The sequence below is a fragment of the Geotrypetes seraphini genome, chromosome 1 (assembly GCF_902459505.1).
Source record: "Geotrypetes seraphini chromosome 1, aGeoSer1.1, whole genome shotgun sequence".
Classification (NCBI taxonomy): Eukaryota; Metazoa; Chordata; class Amphibia; order Gymnophiona; family Dermophiidae; genus Geotrypetes; species Geotrypetes seraphini.
Genome location: NC_047084.1, coordinates 513,327,531 through 513,351,243, shown reverse-complemented (window position 1 = coordinate 513,351,243; position 23,713 = coordinate 513,327,531). Strand labels below are relative to the sequence as shown.

The following is a 23,713-nucleotide window of genomic DNA, read 5'->3' as shown; positions in this document are numbered from 1 at the left end:
AAGCTGAAAATAAAATTCCAAATTACTTAAGGAGGTATCTCTTTATTACAACGTATAGTTACCGTATTTTCACGCATATAACGCGCGCGTTATACGCGTTTTTACCTACCGCGCATACCCCTCGCGCGTTATATGCGTGAGCGTGGTATACAAAAGTTTTAAAACATAGTTCCCACCCCCGCCCGACGCCCGATTCACCCCCCCAGCAGGACCGCTCGCACCCCCATCCCGAACGACCGCTCGCACGCGCTCCCACCCGCACCCGCATCCACGATCGGAGCAAGAGGGAGCCCAAGCCCTCTTGCCCGGCCGACTCCCCGACGTCCGATACATCCCCCCCCCCCGGCAGGACCGCTCGCACCCCCACCCCGAAGGACCGCCGACTTCCCGACAATATCGGGCCAGAAGGGAGCCCAAACCCTTCTGGCCACGGCGACCCCCTAACCCCACCCCGCACTACATTACGGGCAGGAGGGATCCCAGGCCCTCCTGCCCTCGACGCAAACCCCCCTCCCTCCAACGATCGCCCCCCCCCCAAGAACCTCCGACCGCCCCCCCCCAGCCGACCCGCGACCCCCCTGGCGACCCCCACGACCCCCCACCCCCCTTCCCCGTACCTTTGGTAGTTGGGCCAGAAGGGAGCCCAAACCCTCCTGGCCACGGCGACCCCCTAACCCCACCCCGCACTACATTACGGGCAGGAGGGATCCCAGGCCCTCCTGCCCTCGACGCAAACCCCCCTCCCCCCCAACGACCGCCCCCCCCCAAGAACCTCCGACCGTCCCCCCAGCCGACCCGCGACCCCCCTGGCGACCCCCACGACCCCCCCACCCCCCTTCCCCGTACCTTTGGTAGTTGGCCGGACAGACGGGAGCCAAACCCGCCTGTCCGGCAGGCAGCCAACGAAGGAATGAGGCCGGATTGGCCCATCCATCCTAAAGCTCCGCCTACTGGTGGGACCTAAGGCGCGTGGGCCAATCAGAATAGGCCCTGGAGCCTTAGGTCCCACCTGGGGGCGCGGCCTGAGGCACATGGGCCCAACCCGACCATGTGCCTCAGGCCGCGCCCCCAGGTGGGACCTAAGGCTCCAGGGCCTATTCTGATTGGCCCACGCGCCTTAGGCCCCACCAGTAGGCGGAGCTTTAGGATGGATGGGCCAATCCGGCCTCATTCCTTCGTTGGCTGCCTGCCGGACAGGCGGGTTTGGCTCCCGTCTGTCCGGCCAACTACCAAAGGTACGGGGAAGGGGGGTGGGGGGGTCGTGGGGGTCGCCAGGGGGGTCGCGGGTCGGCTGGGGGGGCGGTCGGAGGTTCTTGGGGGGGCGGTCGTTGGGGGGGAGGGGGGTTTGCGTCGAGGGCAGGAGGGCCTGGGATCCCTCCTGCCCGTAATGTAGTGCGGGGTGGGGTTAGGGGGTCGCCGTGGCCAGGAGGGTTTGGGCTCCCTTCTGGCCCAACTACCAAAGGTACGGGGAAGGGGGGTGGGGGGGTCGTGGGGGTCGTCAGGGGGATCGCGGGTCGGCTGGGGGGCGGTCGGAGGTTCTTGGGGGGGGGCAGTCGTTGGGGGGAGGGGGGTTTGCGTCTAGGGCAGGAGGGCCTGGGATCCCTCCTGCCCGTAATGTAGTGCGGGGTGGGGTTAGGGGGTCGCCATGGCCAGGAGGATTTGGGCTCCCTCCTGGCCCGATATTGTTGGGGAGTCGGCGGTCCTTCGGGGGGAGGGATGTATCGGACGTCGGGGGGGGGCATCAGGCTTTCAGGATGGGGACAGACCTTCAAGGGGGGACAGTGCACGGAAGTCAGGGGGGGTGAACGGAGAGTCGGGACAGCGCACGGAAAGTCAGGGCAGTGCACGGAAGTCAGGGGGGGTGAACGGAGAGTCGGGACAGCGCACGGAAAGTCAGGGCAGTGCACGGAAGTCAGGGGGGGGTGAACGGAGAGTCGGGACAGCGCACGGAGAGGCGGGGCAGTGCACGGAAGTCAGGGGGGGTGAACGGAGAGTCGGGCAGCATGCGCGGTATAATCGTGAGCGCGTTATACCAAAGTTTTTGTGCTTATCATCGTGATTTCTGCGCGCTATACACGTGTGCGCGTTTTATACGGGTGCGTGTTATTTGCGTGAAAATACGGTAGTCCTTAATAACCAGACGTAGCTGAAAAAAAACTGAAACATAACATCAAAGAATTAAGTAGCAGGCAAACTAAAGAGGCGGCCTGGCTGTTCCTGAACATTTCTATCTGAGCTATCTTGAAAACAGCAAAACTCATGTAGTAGACGAAGATTGCTCTCTATCCGAAATAAACTTAGGGCTCCTTTTACTAAGCCGCCCTAGCGGTTTAACACATGCTAAACCGCCGGACATGCTAGCCACTACCGCCTCCTCTTGAGCAGGTGGTAGTTTTTGGCCAGCGCGGGGGTTAGCGCGTGATGAAAAGTCACGCGCTTTAACCCCGCAAGTGTGGCTTAGTAAAAGGAGCCTTTAGACAACTGCTGTGGTTCATAGAACACATATCTGTTACCTCTGAATGCCAAGACACACTTACAGGGGTATCTTAGAACACAAGTTGCCCTTAACTGTACAGCCTGAGGTCTCAAAATAAGAAACTGCTTTCTTCTCCTCTGGGTTTAACAAGATACGTCAGCAGGGCCGCCATCAGAAATTTCTGGGCCCCTTACTGAGCAATCCTATTGGGCCCCCCAATGCACCCCTTCCCCCCCACTTTTGTCCGGGGGGGGGGGTGCTATCAGGAAATCGGCAGGGGACAAAAAAAAGTATTACAGCAGTGTTTATTGTTGTGCACAGCAGAAGCATAATACAGGAATTTGTGCTATGGTGGCCTAGGACCAATGTTTCCTCTAAGGATTGATGAGGTGTGTGCAAAAAAAAAATATGCATGAGCAACAAGTTACATACTCCACAAATTTATGAGCAGGCACGGAGGACGCATTTTTAAACAAATGTAGTTTATCCTTGTACTCCTTATGTATTTTTAATCATCTATGGATATGTTTGTATGTTTATTGTTCAAATGGTTTTATTTATTTCCCCAAATTTATTTTTGTTATACGCATTGAAAATATTTGATATTGCGTTTAAATCAAAATCTCAATAAACTTGAAACTTGAAACGAGTGCCCGTGAGATTGTGGGAGGGTTAAATACTCAAAACTTAGAAGAATAACAATTTACTTAAAGTTTTTGCTACGCCAGCTTTCTGGTATCTTTACATACAGTGGTTTACCTAGCATATGTAACACCCGGGGCCCATCATTTTTTGGCACCCCCCCTCATCTGTAAGAAAAACATGATTTTTAGTAACAAACCACACGTCACACATGAGTACCTAAGAAAAGGCAGCATCTTACATATTGCAGTGAGCAGTACATCAATACACCCATTGTAAAACTAAACAAGCCAGACCAGCACAGATCAATCCTACACCGTCAATCCTAACAGAAAACCATGTCTTTCGAACACACAGAACACAGAAAACACCTTCGCCTAGTATGGAATATGTCATCACAAACGAACCCCTCCCCCTTTTGCAAAACTGTAGTGTGGATTTTAGCCACGGTGGTAACAGCCCTGACGCTCATAGAATTCTGAGCATCAGAGCTGCTACCACCACGGCTGGCGCTAAAAAACGTTCCACAGTTTTGTAAAAGGGGGGATAAAATAGAAATACACAGTTTCAACGCTCTAGCTCAGAGATGCCCAAACTTTTTGGGCTTGCGAGCTACTTTAAAATGACCAAGTCAAAATGATCTACCAAAAATAAAATTAAAAAACACAAAGCACACTATACGCTGAGAAAATGTTAATTATCATTCCTATTCTGGGTTTTTTAAAGAGGTCAAGGCAGATGACTCTATGCATTGTCACCTCAGTAACAACCATACAAAAATAGACAAATATACCCCCCATCCTTTTTATTAAACCACAATAGCAGTTTTTAGCGCAGGGAACTGCGCTAAATGCCCAACGCTGCTCTCGACGCTCATAGGCTCCCTGCACTAAAAAACACTATTGTGATTTAGTAAAAGGGGGCCATAGTGCAAAATATAGACAGCAGATATAAATTCAGACACATTTTGATCACTAAATTGAAAATAAAATCATTTTCCTACCTTTGGTAATTTCATCTGGTTGCACTTTATTCTTCTGACTGTGCATCCAATATTTCTTCCCTTCTTTCAGCCTCCTGTATGCTTCCTCTCCTCCAGACCTCATTCCATCCCCCAACTTTTTCTTTCTTTCTCTATGTCTGTCTTTCTCTGATTCTGTGCCCCATTTTTTTGCTTTGTTTCTGGTTCCCTGTCCCCCCCTTCTTTCTTTCTTCCTTTCTTCCTCAGTGCCCCATTTTTTCCTTTTTTTTCTGGCTCCCTGTCCTCCCCCCCCCACACCTTCTTTCTTTCTTCTTTCCTGCCTCTCCCATGCCACCACCGCCGCGGAATAGGCTGCTACCGCTGCCGCAATCGGGAACAGGCTGAGATCTCCCTGCTTCTCTTCTGCACGGGGCCGATCAACTCTCGCCGCCCGACGTCAATTCTAACGTCGGAAAGGACGTTCCGGGCAGCCAGGCAGCGATTGGCTAGCCAGAACGTCCTCTCGACGTCAGAATTGACGTCGGGCGGCGAGAGAAGCAGGGAGATCAAAGAGCACAGTGCTGGCCTGTTCCCCGATGGCAGCGGTGAGAAGGGAAGGGAAGCAGGTTGGGCACCACTGCTCTAGACGAGCCGCGAGCCGCACTCTAAGGAGAACAGTTGACCGCCCCCCCCTTGGTACGCCACTGGAGCAGCAGCGTCTCTGGCCGGCTCGTTCGTTCAAAGCCATGGGTGGCGGCTCCTTGCGAGATCCGCGCCTGCGTCTGAAGCCTCTCTGATGTTGTGACATCAGAGAGGCTTCCGATGCAGGAGTGGATAGCGCAAGGAGCCGCCAACCCGCGGCTTTGAACGAACGAGCCAGCTGCTGCTCCAAAAGGAAGAGAATGATCGCCTCCAGACTGCGGGCCACAAATAAAACCTGGAGAGCCACACGTGGGCCGCGTGTTTGAGACCGCTGCCTTAGAGGGAACACTGTCTAAGACCTTGGGGGAGCCCGGGCCCCCTGTCACCTCCGGGCCCCTGAATGCAGGACTGGTAGTACTGCCCTGATGGCGGCCCAGTACGTCAGGATACATTCTTATGATATTTGCAAAAAAGGGAACATCTTTATATTTGAAAAACATCTTAAGCATCCATTCCCTATCAGAGTCAATAGCAAACTGTACTATTAATGTAGCAGAAACCTGAACCTCAGTGTCTGACCTCTCTAGAAACTGTCCAAACTATCAGCAGACAAATTCTGCTGATTAGGATTTTGAGATTTAACTCTCATAGGGCGATAGTATATTTTGGAGAGAGGTGGATACGAAGTTTCTGGCACTTTCAGAATTTCATTCAAATATCTTTTAAACATTGCTAAGGCAGTTATAGGCTGAACTTTCGGAAAGTTAATAATCCGGAGATTACATCTCCTAATGGAATTTTCCATCATTTCTTGTTAAAAGTGCAAACTAGCACTGTCCTTAGCCCAAGTCAGAGCTTGCACTTCCAAAGTTTTTATCTTGGTCTCAAAATCACTTGTTTTATTCTCTAAACTTGATACTTTATTTTTAAGTTCTAAATTTTCTGAAAGCACAATAGTACACCGCGTGGAAAGTTGTTGAATTTGATTCCCTAGTGAAGTCTGCATATTCAATATGGCCTCCCATATAGATTCCATAGTAAAGACCTTAGGCCTTTGTAAGGGAACAATCTCAGTTCTAGAACTCCCTGTAGCTCCCAAAGTACCTGTAGCTGCCTCAGTCATCAAGGAAACTTCATGGGCTTGCTGTAGTCTCACCGCTGACTGCTGAGATCTTGAAAGCTCCTCCTTCCCCCTTCCAGGGTCTGTCCTCCCACTCTGAGAGGCTAGCAAGAGGGCTTCCCGAGCTGGCATGTCGAGAAATGACTCCTCCGTTGTAGCGGGGCAGCTAGGCGAACTTCGCTCTGGAGAAATCACGTGCCTCAGCTTGCGTATTCTCTCCAGCCGTGGATACCTCCAGTTGTGAAGTTCGTGAGCTGCGATCCACAAAGGTGTCCATCGGACCAGTTTGTGAAGCTGCTTCGTCTGGGAAAACCCGGACTTTCAATTTTCTTTTAACCATCTAGCAAGCGAGAAAAAGTCTTCACTAAAGGCACGACGGCGTCCCCGCAGGTGCATCAGGCCGCCATCTTAGGTAAGCTCTGCCTCAATAAGCTCCAGTCCTCTTCTCCAAACTTAAAAGCCCTAGCTGCTTTAACCTTTCTTCATAGAGAAGTCATTCCACCCCTTCATCATTTTTGTCGCCATTCTCTGTACCTTTTCTAATTCTGCTATGCGGCTCATTTTCAAAAGAGAAATACATTTAAAAAAAATAGCATAAAATGGCATTTGAATGCTTTGCTTTTCTAAGGCATCTAAATTGCCATTTTTGAAATACACTTTTTAGATGGTTTTCTATGCTGTTTGTTGGCAGTGTGTCTAAGTCTCAAGAGGGGCATGTTAGGGGCATGTTTTGGGTAGGATTAGGGCAGACATGTTGTTTTTCTGCAATAATGGAACATTGGACATTTGAAGCTAGACCCGTTTCAATAACAAATAAGTACCAAAAAGGTGGCCACTGGAGGATGACCACAGGAAACCAAAACAAGAAATAAGTGGGGAATGGGACTGTACATGTCAGCCTTGGAAACAATAAACTTTATTAATTGTAATCACAAATATTCAATAGATGTATAAGTACATGACTATAATGTCCCTTAAAAGTACATGTATATATGTCCTTTTTCGTTCTGACCCGACATGGTGCATGTTTCAGCTTTCAGGAGGAGGCCTGCCTCAGGGGTAAAACAGTCAATCTAGTACATGGAGCTGCGACACTGAAATGAAAAGCTCTGGACTCGTGATGAGTTACTTGAAAAGAAAGCAGAATGCTGGGAAGCATAAACACTCGATGCGTAGAGCTGTGCGGGTTCAAAAGGCAAAAGCTCTGAGTGGAACTGGGTGGGCCTGGGGGGGGAAGGGGCGGGTCTAGGGGTCTGGATTTTCCATTTGGAAAATCTGGCAACCCTATGCACGTGGCCCAGGGGCCGCATGTTGGAGACCACTGGGTCAAACCAATGGTTCATCAAGCCCAGTAGCCCATTCTCACGGAGGCCAATCCAGGTCCCTAGTTCCGAGCCAAAACCCAAGGAGTAGCAACATTCCAGCATCTCAAAGAATAGCAAGATTCTGGAACCTCAATGAGAGCAACATTCCAGAGCTGAGATTGTGATGTCATAATGCCTCATTCCATAGTGCCTCAGAGCCAACCTTTATAGCTGCTGCTGAGCAGAGGGTTTCAAAATATCATCAACAATGATACCTAGATCCTTTTCCTGGGTGATGACTCCTAATGCGGAAACTTGCATCACGTAGCTATAGTTGGCGTTCTTCTTCCCCGCATGCATTACTTTGCGCTTGCTCACATTAAACATCATCTGCCATTTTGATGCCCAGTCCCCAGTCTCGCAAGGGTCCTCATGTGATTTTTCACAATCCTCTTGCGATTTAACAACTTGGGTCATCAGCAAATTTAATTACCTCACTAGTTATTCACCTTTCTAGATCATTTATAAATATGTTAAAAAGCAGCAGTTCCAGTACAGAACTCTCCATTCAGAGTATTGACCATATAACTCTACTCTGTTTTTCATTTTTTAACCAGCTCTTAATCCACAATTGGACATTACCTTATATCCTATGACTTTCTAATTTCCTTAGGAGTATTTAATAAGGAAGGACCAGAGAGTGGGCCTAACACAATTAGAAAAATAAAATGACCAGACATCAAAGGTAGGAAAAATAATTTTATTTTCTATTTATTGATTATAATGTCCATTTTTAGAATGTATATCTGCTAGAACTGGTGTTAGACATGGCTGAGACCTGCAAAAAACCTTCACTCACTGGCCTTAAATCTCCAGCATAATGATGGTAAATCTTCCAGCTTTGGACTGGGCTACACATGGTGTCTCTGATTCTCCATTCCAGAGAGAAACCTTTTCCTTCTTCTCCTCTATCTGCCTTGAACGAAGATATAATGCAATTTGGCAGTTTTGTTAGTGGGTATTTAATTTTTCAGAAGAAAAACTTAAGTGTACTGAAAACCACTCTCTTAGTGATAAGATTGCTATTGAGTGTACATTCAGTAAGTCTTTAGCATGCCTGCCGTCTGATGGTAGCCTTTAGTGAGTCAGTTCCTATATCACTCACAGCCATCAGAAACAATATCCTTCAAGAAACAATATTGTTCTATGGTCCTTGATGAAATAGTAATTTTATAAAAGTACATGTTGTATTCCTTAATGGATTTTTATGTGCTGTTTTTCTATTGATTGCCATTTGAAGAGCAGTTTCTTGGATGCAATTTTAATTTTTCATCGCTTTTGAAACAGTAATATACGGAAGAATGGAGAGTAGCAAATTGTTGTCACTAACCACATTATAAGACGCAACAAAAACTGGCTTGCTTGGTGAAAGTATGGGTGCCTGGATTTCTTCCCAACCATGCACGATATAAAGCAATTTGTGGGACTTAGGCTTAGTCAAGTAAACTACATATTATCATGTAGTTTTTTGGATAAGATTAATATCCAAGGGTTTCAAGCAAGCTATAGTACAGCTACTATATTGGAATTTTGCTGCTGAGTGAGTTGTTTGGCCGATGGTGATATTATAGTGTTATAATGACAAATACTTCATGTAAAAGAGAGGCAATAGGATGCAGTGCTTTATAGGGGGACCAGTATCTCCCAGATTTTTCTGTTTAAGGATAGTGCTGAAAGGCATATGCAGTGCTGTACATTTTGACATTTAATAGGTGGTCCCTGATCAGAAGAGCTTACAATCTAACTTGAACAGACAGACATGACATATAGGGTTGGGGGATGCAGAGGAATTAGGAGATATAAGCAGCCTTGAAGAGATAGGTTTTTAACTTAGACTTGAACACTGCCAGAGACGGAGCCCGTTATATCTAACTATTGCTGTTAATAGGTTTTGTTCCAAGATAGGCACTCAATCCCATCCTTAGAACACACCCAACTACTCTACAGAAGTGAAAAATGTGAATAGGCAGACTCCAGAAACAATTGTTTCCTTAACTCCAATATTGGTTTCTAATTTTCTACTTTTACATCTAGGTTCACCTCTTCTAAGTGTCTCAGATGTTGGAACTCACCTATTCTGGGGGGATGATGCTACATTGACTTTCAACCACAGGTTTCATTCTTCCAGGGGTCAGTGGTCTGCTGCTTCTCAACTGCTGGGCCCTACTCTTGCTGGGAGGCAAATGTTTTGCAGACTCTCAGCTGCTGGATCTTGCTCTTCTAAGGGCTTCCAGTACTTCATTGCCTCTGAGCTTTCGGGTCCCACTCTTCTGAGATCTCTAAGCTGCTGGGTGTTTTTCCTAATGGTGGGTAGATTCTCCAGCACATCTTAACCACTGGGTCCAACTCCTCATCAGAAGCCAATACTTTGCTGTCTTTCAGTAGCTAGCACTAGTCCTCATTTGGGTGGGGTGGGGTTGGGGAGACCAGATGTTCTTCTGTGTCTCAGTCATTGAGCTCTGCTTTCCTGAGGTTGCTGTTGCTCTGCCAGATGTCTAGTAGGGTTACTAAACATCTGGGGAAACCCACACATATCCTTTTTAATTTTTTCAGGGACTATCCAGGAGCCCGCATGGTTTTTTAGCCAGCTGTCCTGACTCTCCCACTTACCACCTCCCCAGCCACTGTAATTGAATCTTTGGGAAGATGGCAGCAGCAACAAGGTAAGCCTGATACTGCTGGCCTGCCCTGGAAGCCGCCTCTCTACAGCGACTTCCTTTTCCCTCATAGGCAGGACTTGCAGAGAGGCAGCTTCTGGGGCAGACTAGTGGCAGCAGGCTCATCTCATTGCTGCCTCTGGCTGCCTGAAGATTCAGTTCCAGCAGCCAGGCTCAGGGAAGAGGTTCAGAAAATTCCTGGAGGAAAAGTCCATAGTCTGTTATTAAGACATGGGGGAAGCCTCTGCTTGCTCTGGATCGGTAGCATGGAATGTTGCTACTCTTTGGGTTTTGGCCAGGTACTAGTGACTTAGATTGGCCACGGTGAGAACAGGCTACTGGACTTGATGGACCATTGGTCTGACCCAGTAAGGCTATTCTTATGTTCTTAAGAGGTAGGTGGGAGAATCAGGAGCTAGAGAGGTCTTGAGGGGAAGCTGGAGGAAGGAAGAGATGGGGCAGGATAAACAGCATGAAGAAAGGGAGGGAGGGAGGGTTTGGAGACCAGCATGGAGGGAAGGAGGGGAGCTGGAGAAACAGCATGGATGGAGGGCTGGAGAAACAGCATGGATGGAGTGAGTGAGAGAAGTAGAAACAGCATAGATGGGGGCTGGAGAAACAGCATGAAGGGAGGGATGGAGAAAGTATGGCGGGAAGAAGGACTGGAGAAATTGCATGGATGGAGGTAGAGAGGGAGAAAAAGCATGGAGGAGGGCTGGAGAAACAGCATGGAGGGAGAGAGGGCTGGAAAAGCATTATGGAAAGGCGAGAGTGCTGGAGAAAAGAGTATGGAGCAGGGTAGTGCTGGTTGGGAAGGGGAAACAGCAGGAGAGGAGGTTGAAAGGAGAGAAGCATCTGTGGGGGAGGAGGGTTGGAGGAAGGGGATAGAGAGAGAAGCACTAAAAAGATACAGAGGGGGAAGGGGGACCAAGGAAATGGGTACAGTGTGGGTGGTGCTGTGGGTGGAGTGTGGAAATGGTCACGTGTCCTCTTTTTTTTGTCTTCATAAATATGATAACCCTACTAATGGGAGTCATAGCTCCACTACTTCTCAGCTGCTAAACTCTGCTGGCTAACCTACTGAAGAGAATTTTAATCTAGAGTCATTGGGGCAGGGCGATCAAATTCCCCAGGTAAGTATAAGCCGTCAGGTAAGTGAATCGCTAAATATTTTTACACAAATGAAAAAAAGGGGCAATGTCTGGAAGGCAATATATACTACCGTATTTTCACGCATATAACGCGCGCGTTATACGCGTTTTTACCTACCGCGCATACCCCTCGCGCGTTATATGCGTGAGCGCGGTATACGAAAGTTTTAAAACATAGTTCCCACCCCGCCCGACGCCCGATTCACCCCCCCAGCAGGACCACTCGCACCCCCACCCCGAACGACCACTCGCACGCGCTCCCACCCGCACCCGCATCCACGATCGGAGCAAGAGGGAGCCCAAGCCCTCTTGCCCGGCCGACTCCCCGACGTCCGATACATCACCCCCCCCCCGGCAGGACCACTCGCACCCCCACCCCGAAGGACCGCCGACTTCCCGACAATATCGGGCCAGAAGGGAGCCCAAACCCTCCTGGCCACGGCGACCCCCTAACCCCACCCCGCACTACATTACGGGCAGGAGGGATCCCAGGCCCTCCTGCCCTCGACGCAAACCCCCCTCCCCCCCAACGACCGTCCCCCCCCAAGAACCTCCGACCGCCCCCCCAGCCGACCCGCGACCCCCCTGGCCGACCCCCGCGACCCCCCCACCCCCCTTCCCCGTACCTTGGGAAGTTGGCCGGACAGACGGGAGCCAAACCCGCCTGTCCGGCAGGCAGCCAACGAAGGAATGAGGCCGGATTGGCCCATCCGTCCTAAAGCTCCACCTACTGGTGGGGCCTAAGGCGCGTGGGCCAATCAGAATAGGCCCTGGAGCCTTAGGTCCCACCTGGGGGCGCGGCCTGAGGCACATGGTCGGGTTGGGCCCATGTGCCTCAGGCCGCGCCCCCAGGTGGGACCTAAGGCTCCAGGGCCTATTCTGATTGGCCCACGCGCCTTAGGCCCCACCAGTAGGCGGAGCTTTAGGACGGATGGGCCAATCCGGCCTCATTCCTTCGTTGGCTGCCTGCCGGACAGGCGGGTTTGGCTCCCGTCTGTCCGGCCAACTTCCAAAGGTACGGGGAAGGAGGGTGGGGGGGTCGGCCAGGGGGGTCGCGGGTCGGCTGGGGCGGCGGTCGGAGGTTCTTGGGGGGGGCGGTCGTTGGAGGGAGGGGGGTTTGCGTCGAGGGCAGGAGGGCCTGGGATCCCTCCTGCCCGTAATGTAGTGCGGGGTGGGGTTAGGGGGTCGCCGTGGCCAGGAGGGTTTGGGCTCCCTTCTGGCCCAACTACACAAAGTACGGGGAAGGCGGGTGGGGGTGTCGTGGGGGTCGGCCAGGGGGGTCGCGGGTCGGCTGGGGGACGGGCGGAGGTTCTTGGGGGGGGGGCGGTCCTTGGGGGGAGGGGGTTTGCGTCGAGGGCAGGAGGGCCTGGGATCCCTCCTGCCCGTAATGTAGTGCGGGGTGGGGTTAGGGGGTCGCCGTGGCCAGGAGGGTTTGGGCTCCCTCCTGGCCCGATATTGTCGGGGAGTCGGCGGTCCTTCGGGGTGGGGGTGCGAATGGTCCTGCCGGGGGGGGGGGGATGAATCGGACGTCGGGGGGGGGGTGAACGGAGAATCGGGACAGCGCACGGAGAGGCGGGGCAGTGCACGGAAGTCAGGGGGGGGTGAACGGAGAGTCGGGACAGCGCACGGAGAGGCGGGGCAGTGCACGGAAGTCAGGGGGGGTGAACGGAGAGTCGGGACAGCGCACGGAGAGGCGGGGCAGTGCACGGAAGTCAGGGGGGGTGAACGGAGAGTCGGGACAGCGCACGGAGAGGCGGGGCAGTGCACGGAAGTCAGGGGGGGGGTGAACGGAGAGTCGGGACAGCGCACGGAGAGGCGGGGCAGTGCACGGAAGTCAGGGGGGGTGAACGGAGAGTCGGGACAGCGCACGGAGAGGCGGGGCAGTGCACGGAAGTCAGGGGGGGTGAACGGAGAGTCGGGACAGCGCACGGAGAGGCGGGGCAGTGCACGGAAGTCAGGGGGGTGAACGGAGAGTCGGGACAGCGCACGGAGAGGCGGGGCAGTGCACGGAAGTCAGGGGGGGTGAACGGAGAGTCGGGACAGCGCACGGAGAGGCGGGGCAGTGCACGGAAGTCAGGGGGGGGTGAACGGAGAGTCGGGACAGCGCACGGAGAGGCGGGGCAGTGCACGGAAGTCAGGGGGGTGAACGGAGAGTCGGGCAGCATGCGCGGTATAATCGTGAGCGCGTTATACCAAAGTTTTTGTGCTTATCATCGTGATTTCTGCGCGCTATACACGTGTGCGCGTTTTATACGGGTGCGTGTTATTTGCGTGAAAATACGGTAATGCTTGAAGTATGGGAAATGAGGTTCTTGATCTAGAGGCTGTGATGGAAGAGGCTAAGTTGGATTTAGTGGCGATCACAGAGAGTCATGACAGGGATATAGTTATACCTAGCTATAATCTGAAAAAGTGCAAAATTGTCATTTCTTTAATAAGACTAACTATTTTTTCTGCGGTCTTCCAAGTACCCTATTTTTTCTGCGGCCCTGGTAAAGTTTTAACATCTGTCCTTTCTCAGAACTGACACATTTCCCGGTAAGAGACAAAGGCAGAGACAGGGAAGAGCATATCCATCGGACCAATGAGTGGCTTCGCGAATGGTGTTTAGAGATGAACTTTGGATTCCTAGACTACGGAGAGGCGTTACAAGGACTACAGGGACCTGACGGACTACACCTAACAAAGAGAGGCAAGAAAGTTTTTGGACCTCAACTAGCACGCCTACTTCGGAAGGCTTTAAACTAGGTAAGTTGGGGGAGGGTTCATACATACATACCAGAGCAGCAAAGATCCGCCCTGGGGAAGCAAGTAAAACCCACACTTCTGAGCCTAAGGTAAGTGCCCATAGTATACACAAAAAAACAGGAGTCACACTGATGGGGATAGGCATCTCATCACAAATTTGGAGAGCAATGTATGTTAATGCACACAGCTTGGGCAACAAAATCCTGGAACTAGAAACAGAGATAAGGAATGCTGACCTTGACATAGTAGCGATATCCGAGACCTGGTTCACGGACTCGCATGGGTGGGATATGGTTATACCAGGCTACAATCTACTTCGTCGGGACAGAGAAGGCAAATTAGGAGGGGGGGGGTAGCACTATACACTAAGGATAATATCAAAACTACCAGGATCACAGAGGTTAGATACACAGGGGAATCACTTTGGGTAAACCTGGCCAGAGGGAATGAAAAATGCCTTTACCTCGGTGTGGTATACAGGCCTCCGAGACAACAGGAAGACAAAGACAAGGAATTGATTGAGGACATAGAGAACATCACTTTGCGTGGTGACACAGTACTGTTAGGGGACTTCAACATGCCAGATGCAGACTGGAACACCTTCTCCGCGACTACGAGTGGTAGCAGAAGAATGTTAACCTCCATTAAGGGTACACAACTCAAACAAATGGTATTAGAGCCCACCAGGGAAAAGGCAATACTGGACCTGGTACTCACAAATGGAGACAGTGTCTCGGAAGTATCAGTGGGAGACACGCTGGCTTCCAGTGACCACAACATGGTATGGCTGAACCTCAGGAAAGGCTTCTCTAAATCAATCACAGCAACGAGGGTCCTCAACTTTAGGGGTGCAGATTTTGACCACATGAGAGACTTTGTCCATCAGGAGCTGCAAAACCATGCAGAAACTGACAATCCGGAAACTATGTGGTCAAATCTAAAATCCATCCTGAACGAAGCATCTAGCCGCTATATAAATACAGTAAGCAAACGCCGGAGAAACAAAAAACCACAATGGTTCAGCAAGGAAATTTCGGACCTCATTAAAAAGAAAAAAGAAGCATTTATCACCTACAAACATCTTGGGAAAAGGGAGGCAAAAGAAGACTATCTGGCCAGATCTAAGGCTGTCAAAAAGGCAGTCAGGGAAGCCAAACTTCAAACAGAGGAAGATCTAGCACAATCTACATCCCAGGGTACTCAGAGAGCTGAGTGAAGTTCTGGCTGAACCACTATCCGTGCTCTTCAATCTTTCCATGCGCACGGGAAAAGTACCCCTAGACTGGAAAACAGCTAACGTAATTCCACTCCACAAAAAGGGCTGCAGAACAGAGACAGAAAATTACAGACCGGTGAGTCTTACATCCATAGTGTGCAAACTCATGGAAACACTGATCAAACAGAAACTCGACAAAATTCTAGACGAAGAAAATTTACGTGATCCACACCAACACGGATTTACCAGGGGAAGGTCTTGCAAATCTAATCTGATTGACTTCTTTGACTGGGTGACCAGTCATCTGGATGCCGGGGAGTCTCTGGATGTGATATATTTGGACTTCAGCAAAGCTTTTGATAGCGTCCCACACCGCAGGCTGTTGAACAAACTAAAATCGATGGGATTAGGGGATACATTCACTACATGGGTAAAGGTAGGCTTCAAAGGGTGATGGTAAATGGTACCCCCTCCAAAACGTCAGCAGTAACGAGTGGAGTACCTCAGGGCTCCGTCTTAGGGCCGATTCTATTCAATTTATTCATAGGAGATTTGACCCAAGGGCTTAGAGGAAAAGTATCACTGTTTGCCGACGACGCCAAACTATGCAACATAGTAGGCAAAAGCAGTATTCCGGACTTTATGACACAGGACCTACGGCAGCTGGAACAGTGGTCATCAACTTGGCAGCTAGGCTTCAATGCTAAAAAATGTAAAGTAATGCACCTAGGCAAAAAAAATCCACACAGAACTTACACACTAAATGGTGAAACCTTGTCCGGGACCACGGTGGAACGTGATTTAGGAGTGATCATTAGTGATGATATGAAGGCTGCCAATCAGGTGGAGAAGGCTTCGTCCAGGGCAAGACAAATGATGGGCTGCATCCGTAGGGGTTTTGTCAGCAGAAAACCTGAAGTCATAATGCCACTATACAGATCCATGGTGAGACTCATCTCGAGTATTGTGTTCAATTCTGGAGACCACACTATCGGAAAGATGTGTTGAGAATTGAGTCAGTTCAGCGAATGGCTACCAGGATGGTTTTGGGGCTCAGGGATCTCACGTATGAAGAAAGGCTAAAAAAACCGCGGATGTACTCACTGGAGGAGCGAAGAGAGAGGGGGGACATGATTGAGACCTTTAAGTATATCACGGGGCGTATAGAGGTGAAAGATGATATCTTTAGTCTTACAGGGCCCTCGGTAACCAGAGGACACTCGCTGAAAATCAGGGGAGGGAAATTTCAAGGTGATGCTAGGAAGTACTTCTTCACCGAAAGGGTGGTCGATCACTGGAATGAGCTGCCTCAGCAGGTGATTGGGGCCAACAGCGTGTCAGATTTTAAGAGAAAATGGGATATTCACGTGGGATCTATAGGGGAGTAAAAGTCAGGGAGTGGGTCATTGGTATGGGCAGACTCGATGGGCTATGGCCCTTTTCTGCCGTCAGTTTCTATGTTTCTATGTTTCTATATTGAAAATAAAATCATTTTCCCTACCTTTGTTGTATGGTGACTTTATTTTTCTGTGCTTTTAACTATGTTTCCAGGGCCTTCTTGTCTATTTTTTGTTTTTCTTTCCATCTTCTTTCTGCCTTGCATCCATCTTTCAAAATAGAACAAAAGACCCCCCCTTCTTATCAATAATGGGCAAGTTTCTCAAATAATATCATCATGTAACATTTAAAGGCTTTTAAATATATAAATGTGCTCATAAGCTGTTCAGCAAGGCACCACAACAGCGGTACACAAGGCAGGATTAATTTGTCGAGGGCCCCTAGTCCATTGGGCCCCCTGCCCCCACCCCCATTTATTAACCCATTTTCTTATTTACTTCTTTATTTACACTTTATCTCTTTTATTTTAAAATTCAGAACAAACAACAAAGACTACCATACCAGTGCCAGTGTACAGTTTTTCTTTTATGCAACCTCCAAACATCTCTGAACAAATCCCTCCTTCCTTCCTAGAGAAAGAGATCTTCAGCTGGCAGGGCTTTGGGAAGCCCACCAATTTATATTTTGCATATGGGTAGGAGGCATGGGGCATAGCAGGAAGACAATTCAGTGCCCGTCATTTTATTGGACTAATACATTTCTCAATTAGCTTTCAGAGGTTAAAACCTCTTTCTTCAGATCAGTAAACTATACTGCTGTTACAGTATCCCTGTCCTGACCTGGATCTCTGAATTAGTAAAAAAAAATATATTAAAATTAGTTCAATATACAGGATTACCTTATTTCTATTTTCTATTAATAAATGATTATTAACACAGCTACAATAATACTTTATCCTAAAGCAAAAAGAAATAAATAAAACAAATAGAAATTTTTTTTCTATCTTTGTCGTCTAGTTTCTGCTTTTCTCATCATTCTCTTCTTTCCATCCACTGTCTGCCCTCTCTCTGCCTCTTCCATATGGCATTTGCTCTTTCTATGCCTCTTCCAGAAACTGTATGCATTTCCTTTCACCTCTCCTTCCCCCCCACATCGGTGTGGCATCCATCTACTTCTCTCCACCCCCCCCCCTCCTTTCATGGTGTGGCATCTGTCTTCTTCCCTTCCATCTCTCCCTCCCTCCTAGCAGATTTTAGAATCTCTCTCTCCTCCTTTCCTCCCCTCAGATCTGGTATTTGTCTCCTCTCCTTCCCCCTGCTCTAGCATCTCTCTCTCCAATCCCTTCCTCTTGTTCTTCCTTCTCAATTTATTTTCTGCCTCTGAGGACTGACTAGTAAGAGAAACTTTAGACGATTTCCCTTTTTCATTGTGTCTACCTATAGCTTGCCACCTCTTTCCCTCACCCCTTCCAGTATCTAACTCTATCCTCTTCCCCCAATCCAGCATGTGCCCTTTTTTCTTTCTCCTCTGCACTTCCTTCCAGCGTCTGCTCCCCTCTCCCCCACAGTTCCATCTACTGTTCACCCTCTGTATCGCCCCTTCCATTCACTGCCCTCTCTGCCCTTTCCATCCAGTGTTCGCCCTCTCTCTCTTCTGTCTTTCTATGTCCCTTGAATAAACTGTCTGTCTTGTGCCTCTTTCATTTCAGCTTCACCCCCTCTCCATTTTTCTGTCTCCACCCCTTCCTCTATGCTCTGACATCTCTCTCTTCTCCTTTCCTTCCTACTCAACCCCATGGCCTGGCATCTCTCTCCTTTCTTTCTCTTTTATCTCTCCCTCTACCCTCCATTAGCAGGGCATTTTCTCTCCTTCCTTCCCTTCTCTCTCACTCCATGGTCTGGTATCTCTTTTGCTTCCTTTCCCTCCCATGATTTTGAATCTTTCTTCCTTCTCTCTCCTTCCCTCTTTCTCCCCAGTTGGGTGCATCAGCATGTCTCTCCCCTCCCCCCCAAATCTGTCATAGTCCTTGCGCTACACAATGAATTGCTTAAACTGTAATCTTGGACAGAAACACAAGGCCAAACGTTCTCCAAGCACAAGTCTTGCAATGTAGCACAAGGCATTCAGCGCGGGGCATCTGCCGGCAGTCCGCGAGCAACTTGAACCTTCTCTGGCTCTGGGGAGCAAAGCGAGCGAGAGAGGAAGGGGGTGGGGAGAGCGGCGCTCTCCTCGGGGGCAGACACGGTGAGGAAAGGTGACAGCTCAGAGCAGGGCTCCTTCAGCTGTCCGGATACATGCCGCTGTGGCATGTATCCGGAGATGCATGAGACGCATCTGATGCTGCCAAAAGTGTCTCGCGCTTGGGGGCCGGAGCAAACTGAACTGAGGCCGTGGGGCTCTAATGTTGCATGCGCAGGCTTCCTTTCTTTGCTGAAACAGGGATGACATCACTTCCTGTTTTGGAGAAGGGAAGCCGGCGCGCGCAGCGTTAGAGCCTGAGCTCAGTTCGCTTGTTAGGGGAGGGAGGGAAGCTGACCTCAACAGGCAGTCGGAGGCCCCCCTGCCTGTTTGCTCCTCCCCTAAAATCGGCCCTGGGCCCCCCTGATATTTTTGGGCCCTAGGCACGTGCCTACTGGGCCTACCCTTTAATCCGGCCCTGGCAGTATAACATCGCTGGAAAGGTGCTTGAATTTTAATCAAAACACATTGCATGGAGCAAGGAATCTTGCTTCTACTGGAGTGACAAATGTTATGGCTCTACAAAAGCTGTTTAACACTAGACCACTTATCTTAAAAGGTCAGTTCATGGCTCCAACACAGTCTGTGTTTTGCTAAGCCGGCAGCAGCAACGAGATGAGCCTGCCTCTCTGCAGCGACTTCCTGTTCATGAGTAGGCGGAATCTGCAGAGAGGTAGCTTCCAGGGCAGGCTGGTGGCAGCAGGCTCTGCTCTTTGCTTCTGCTGGCTGCCCAAACATTAAATTACAGTGGCCAGGCCCAGGGAAGAGGTAGTTGGGAGAGCCAGCTAAACCCAGACAGACTCCCCCAATTTCCTGGACATCTGACAACCCTACTCACACTGGAAGAGACTTACGATCTGTTCTTGGGCAGGAGATTTGTCTTTGGGAAGATCTCCTGTTCCTAAATTACCAAGGTCCATCCATCTAGAAGGATCTTTGTGAATTTACAAAAACATCTGAGGTGCCAGCTAAAAGGAGAGATTGTATATAGTTAGAGACATTGTTAAAGCAATCAGTTTGTTCAAGTCAGCACCCTTTATATGCTGAAGGAATGAAAGTTCAGTTAAGTTTAAAACCTTTGGTGTAGTCTGCCTTTTCTTGGAGGAGAGAAAGACTTACGTATATCAGTAATCATTCAGCTGCTCCCGGATAAAGTTTTCCCTGTTGCCTTATCATCCATCTTGCAGTAAAATGTTTCTTCTGACAGGTTTGTTAACATTTGGTTCTTGGAAAAAAAAAAGTATCATCCAGCCAGAAAACTAAGACAACTGGCACTAAGCTAACTTAAACATGATAAAGGAGGGGGCCTTTGTGAGTTCAGCAGGTCCAGTTCTGCAAAAAAACTAGAAGTTTTGAGCCTGGAAATAACCTTTTTTTCCTGACTCGTACAATACTACAGCATTGGCTCTATCTTACACTTGGTGATTTCATTTATGTTGTTACTACGCTACCACAGTATTTTGATGTAGAGCAGAATAAAGATTATATTTTAAAAGTACATATGTAACACAACTAATTAATTTATTCTGTTAGTTTTTATTTGTAACATGCTACCCTAAAGATCTCTAAAGGATGATTTCAAGAAGAGACTTGGTAAAGGTATGACTGGTACCATGCGATCTCCCAACGCCCCTTTTAAAAGAAAAGTGGTGACGCTTGGGAAATGGGCTAGAATTTGGGAGTTAAATGCTAAAAAAGTTTTAATGCTAAAAAATAAGGTCATACATTTGGGCTGTAATAACCCAAGGGAAAGGTACAGTATAGGGAATAAAGTACTTCTATGCACGAAAGAAGAGCAGGTGCTGGGGATGGGGGTGATCATATGATTTTAAGATGACCAAATAGATAGAAAAGGTGACAAGTCATAAGGATGCTGTGATAGGGTGAAGTACCTATCACTGCCAGCGGAGGGAGCCTGAGCAGTGGAGCTCTTTGAGTTTGCATGCAGAAGACCTGGAGGGCTAATGGAGGGTCATGAAGGACTCTTGAGAAGACCTGGAGGACAAGGAGTCCAGGGAGGACCTGGGGAATGACCAGGGTCATGGATTTTAAGGGAATGAGTGAATGTTGTATATTTAACACTGTTGTATGTTGTTCTTACAGAGAACTATGGTGCCTGGGGAGTGTCGATATGTGTCGGGTATATCACTCGGCCTGGCCACATGATGACAGATGCCTGAGTGAAAAGGAAGATGAATAACCAGCAGGAAAAAAGAAGGTGATAGTTTCTTTGTAGAAGTCTCTAGTGATGCCTCATTTGGAGTATTTTATGAAGTTCTAGAGACCACACCTTCAAAAACATATAAACAGAATAGTCGGTCTAGAGGGCAGCTACTAAAATGGTCAGTGGTCTGTATAACAGATGGGGAAAGACTTAAAGATCTCAATACCGTATATACAAGGTGGATGAGAGGAGTTATGATAGAGATAGTTAAATATCTCCGTGATATAAGTGTTCTGGAGGTAGGCTTCTTGCAATTGAAAGGAAGCTCTGGAACAAGGGATCATAGAAAGAAGGTGAAAGGGGTAGACAGCCACTCAATATCGTGATAAAGACGGGGGCTCTATCTGAATTTTAGTAAGGATGGGACGAGCAGAGAGGACATTTTGAGACTGCTTTCAACTCCTAAATCCCACTCACCGTAAGACACCTACTATATGTCCATCCTTTCATTCTCTTTGCAAGCAACTCCCAACCCCTATATGTCCTGTCTGTCTATACATATTAGATTGTAAGCTCTTCTGAACAGGGACTGTCTATTGCATGTTAAATGTGCAGTGCTGCATACATCTTTCAGGGCTATAGAAATGATAAATAGGAATAGTAGTAGCAGTTAGTATGGATAGGCTGACCTACTGTTTTAATCAGCTCTTATTTTCTATGTTTTTTTCATAGTAGAATCCCTTTCTAGTACAAATCATTTTGTATTGTTCTTCACTTGATGGTATTGTGGTGACCTACCCTGACCCATGTATTGAGTGGCATATAAATTGTCAATAATAAACTGTCTCTTATGAGCTCATTACCTCCTGTCTTAGGAGCTGTCACCACATCTCTTGCACTCTCACGCTCTGTCGACCCCTTGCCTCTCTTCTCTCTTCTGATGGAATGAAAACTAACTTCTATCTCCAACGTAATAGTTTTTGTAATCTTCACGTGTAATGCAATAGTATTGTAAACTGCTTAATACTTGCGTACAAGCGGTATATCAAATGTAATAAATCTGATCCAATCATATGCAATCTTTGCAGGTTCTTCTATAATGCCAACCTTCTGATGCTTCCTTTCATTTCCTGAAACACACAAGAAGATTTTTCAGATGCTATAAGACTACTTCCAATGCACATATCAGTATTATAGTGATTGGATGATGGTTCTGGTTTACCTTCTGTCTCACAACCTCTACTCTGAGTTGGGCTGTAAGGGCCTGATTCTATAAATGATGCTTAGGTTGGGCACCACTAGGCGCTTTAATTGTGAATCACTTGCAACATCTAACAACTCAATTGGTTAAATGGCATGGTACCTATACCCATTGTATCATTCCTTCTACCAGAATCTCCCCAACCCTGAGATGTCCTGTCAATCTGTCCAAATTAGATTGTAAGCTCTTCTGAGCAGGGACCGTCTATTGAATGTTAAATGTACAACGCTGCATACTGTGACCAGGTGATAGGAAAGGCAGGCACCAAGCCTAGGGTTCTCCAGTACATATAACTGACCGAGCGATTAAGTTGAGGCTGTTAGAAAGTTGGATAAAGCACATTCAGAAAATTCAGTTTCTAAGGCTTCTTTTCAGTCACAATTTATTAGAGGCAAAACAAAAAAAATTATTTTTCAAACAGTACTTACAGGTAGCTTTCTGCAAGTGATTACACTTCAAAAACATCTTAGCTTTATTCGGTTCTTTAGCTCCTTTTGGCTTCTTGTTACTCTTACTCACAGGGCTGCTCACAATCTTATTAACAACACATGGAGGGGCATTTTCAATAGGACATCTAAGTCTGAAGTTGGGCATTTTGGGCGAGATGTCCACAAATCCAACAGAAAAAATGCTTATTATCAAAACTGCCAGATGTCTATATATATATATATAATTTTTTTTTTTTTATTTCTTTCTTTCTTTATTTATATTCTTTTACAAGTTGATTAAACAATACTTGAAAGGAAATAGATCATTTTAAGAAGAAACCCAAAAATAAAATTAGAAAATAATTCCACATTAGTAACCATGATTAAAGTCCACATTAAGGAGAGAGAGAATCAAGCAAATTCCAAGGGAAGTTGGACTTCAAGAAATAACTAGATTAATCAAATTACAGAGTACAGCTGGAGTCAATTATTAGCCTGGTTAGGAGATTCCATGGAAGTCTCTGGGCCTCTTGTAGTTGCTTTACCCTCAAGAAAGAATTGTAACTGATCAGGTTCATAAAAGATATATCTATTATTCTGATATGTAATGCAACATTTACATGGGAAACGTAACTGAAAGGTTGTTCCCAAATTCAAAGTTAACCGACGATAAGCCAGAAATTTCTTATGTCTGGCTTGTGTCCATTTCGATATATCAGGAAATATTGAAATCTTGAATCCATGAAATTCCACATTATCAGTCCTATAAAATAGACGAAGAATTGCTTCCTTATCTTGAAGAAAAACAAAAGTTACTAGCAAAGTGACTCTAACTGAAATTTCCTCTTGGGATGTCTCTAGCATACCAGTGAGATCCAATTCTCCTGGTGATGTTCCTCCTTTTTCTTCATGCACTTTTGGAAGATTAAGGTAATATAACCTTTGTAACGGTGGCATGTTATTTTCTGGAAATTTCAAAACTGATTTCAAAAAGGAATAAAATAAATCTTTAGGTGACTGAAACTTGGAGACAGGAAAATTTAAGAGTCTCAAATTCAGATTCCTATTTGCATTCTCCAAATTTTCTATTTTCCTAGTAAGCAAAACTTTTTCTTTCAGGTATAAATTAGTAGATATTTTAACCTCTGCCACAGTTTTTTCTAATTTGTCCATTCTAATAGACTGGTGTTGGAATTTCTCATCAAGGGTTTTAAATTGAGTATTAGAATTTTGAACTGAGGAAACAAACTGGGAGCATACCTTATGCAAAGATTCCAAGGCACTCCAGATCGCTTCCATGTCAATCA

General features: G+C 47.7%; 1 long non-coding RNA gene across 1 annotated transcript in view; it reads left to right on the top strand.

The window, feature by feature from the left end:
- Positions 1-22,528, top strand: part of LOC117352318 — a 45,209-nt gene extending 22,681 nt beyond the window's left edge. Inside the window, exons 2-3 of the long non-coding RNA XR_004537649.1 lie at positions 20,657-20,771; positions 21,806-22,528. This is a non-coding gene — a long non-coding RNA (uncharacterized LOC117352318). The remainder of the gene's footprint in view (positions 1-20,656; positions 20,772-21,805) is intronic.
- Positions 22,529-23,713: the final 1,185 nt, after the last annotated feature.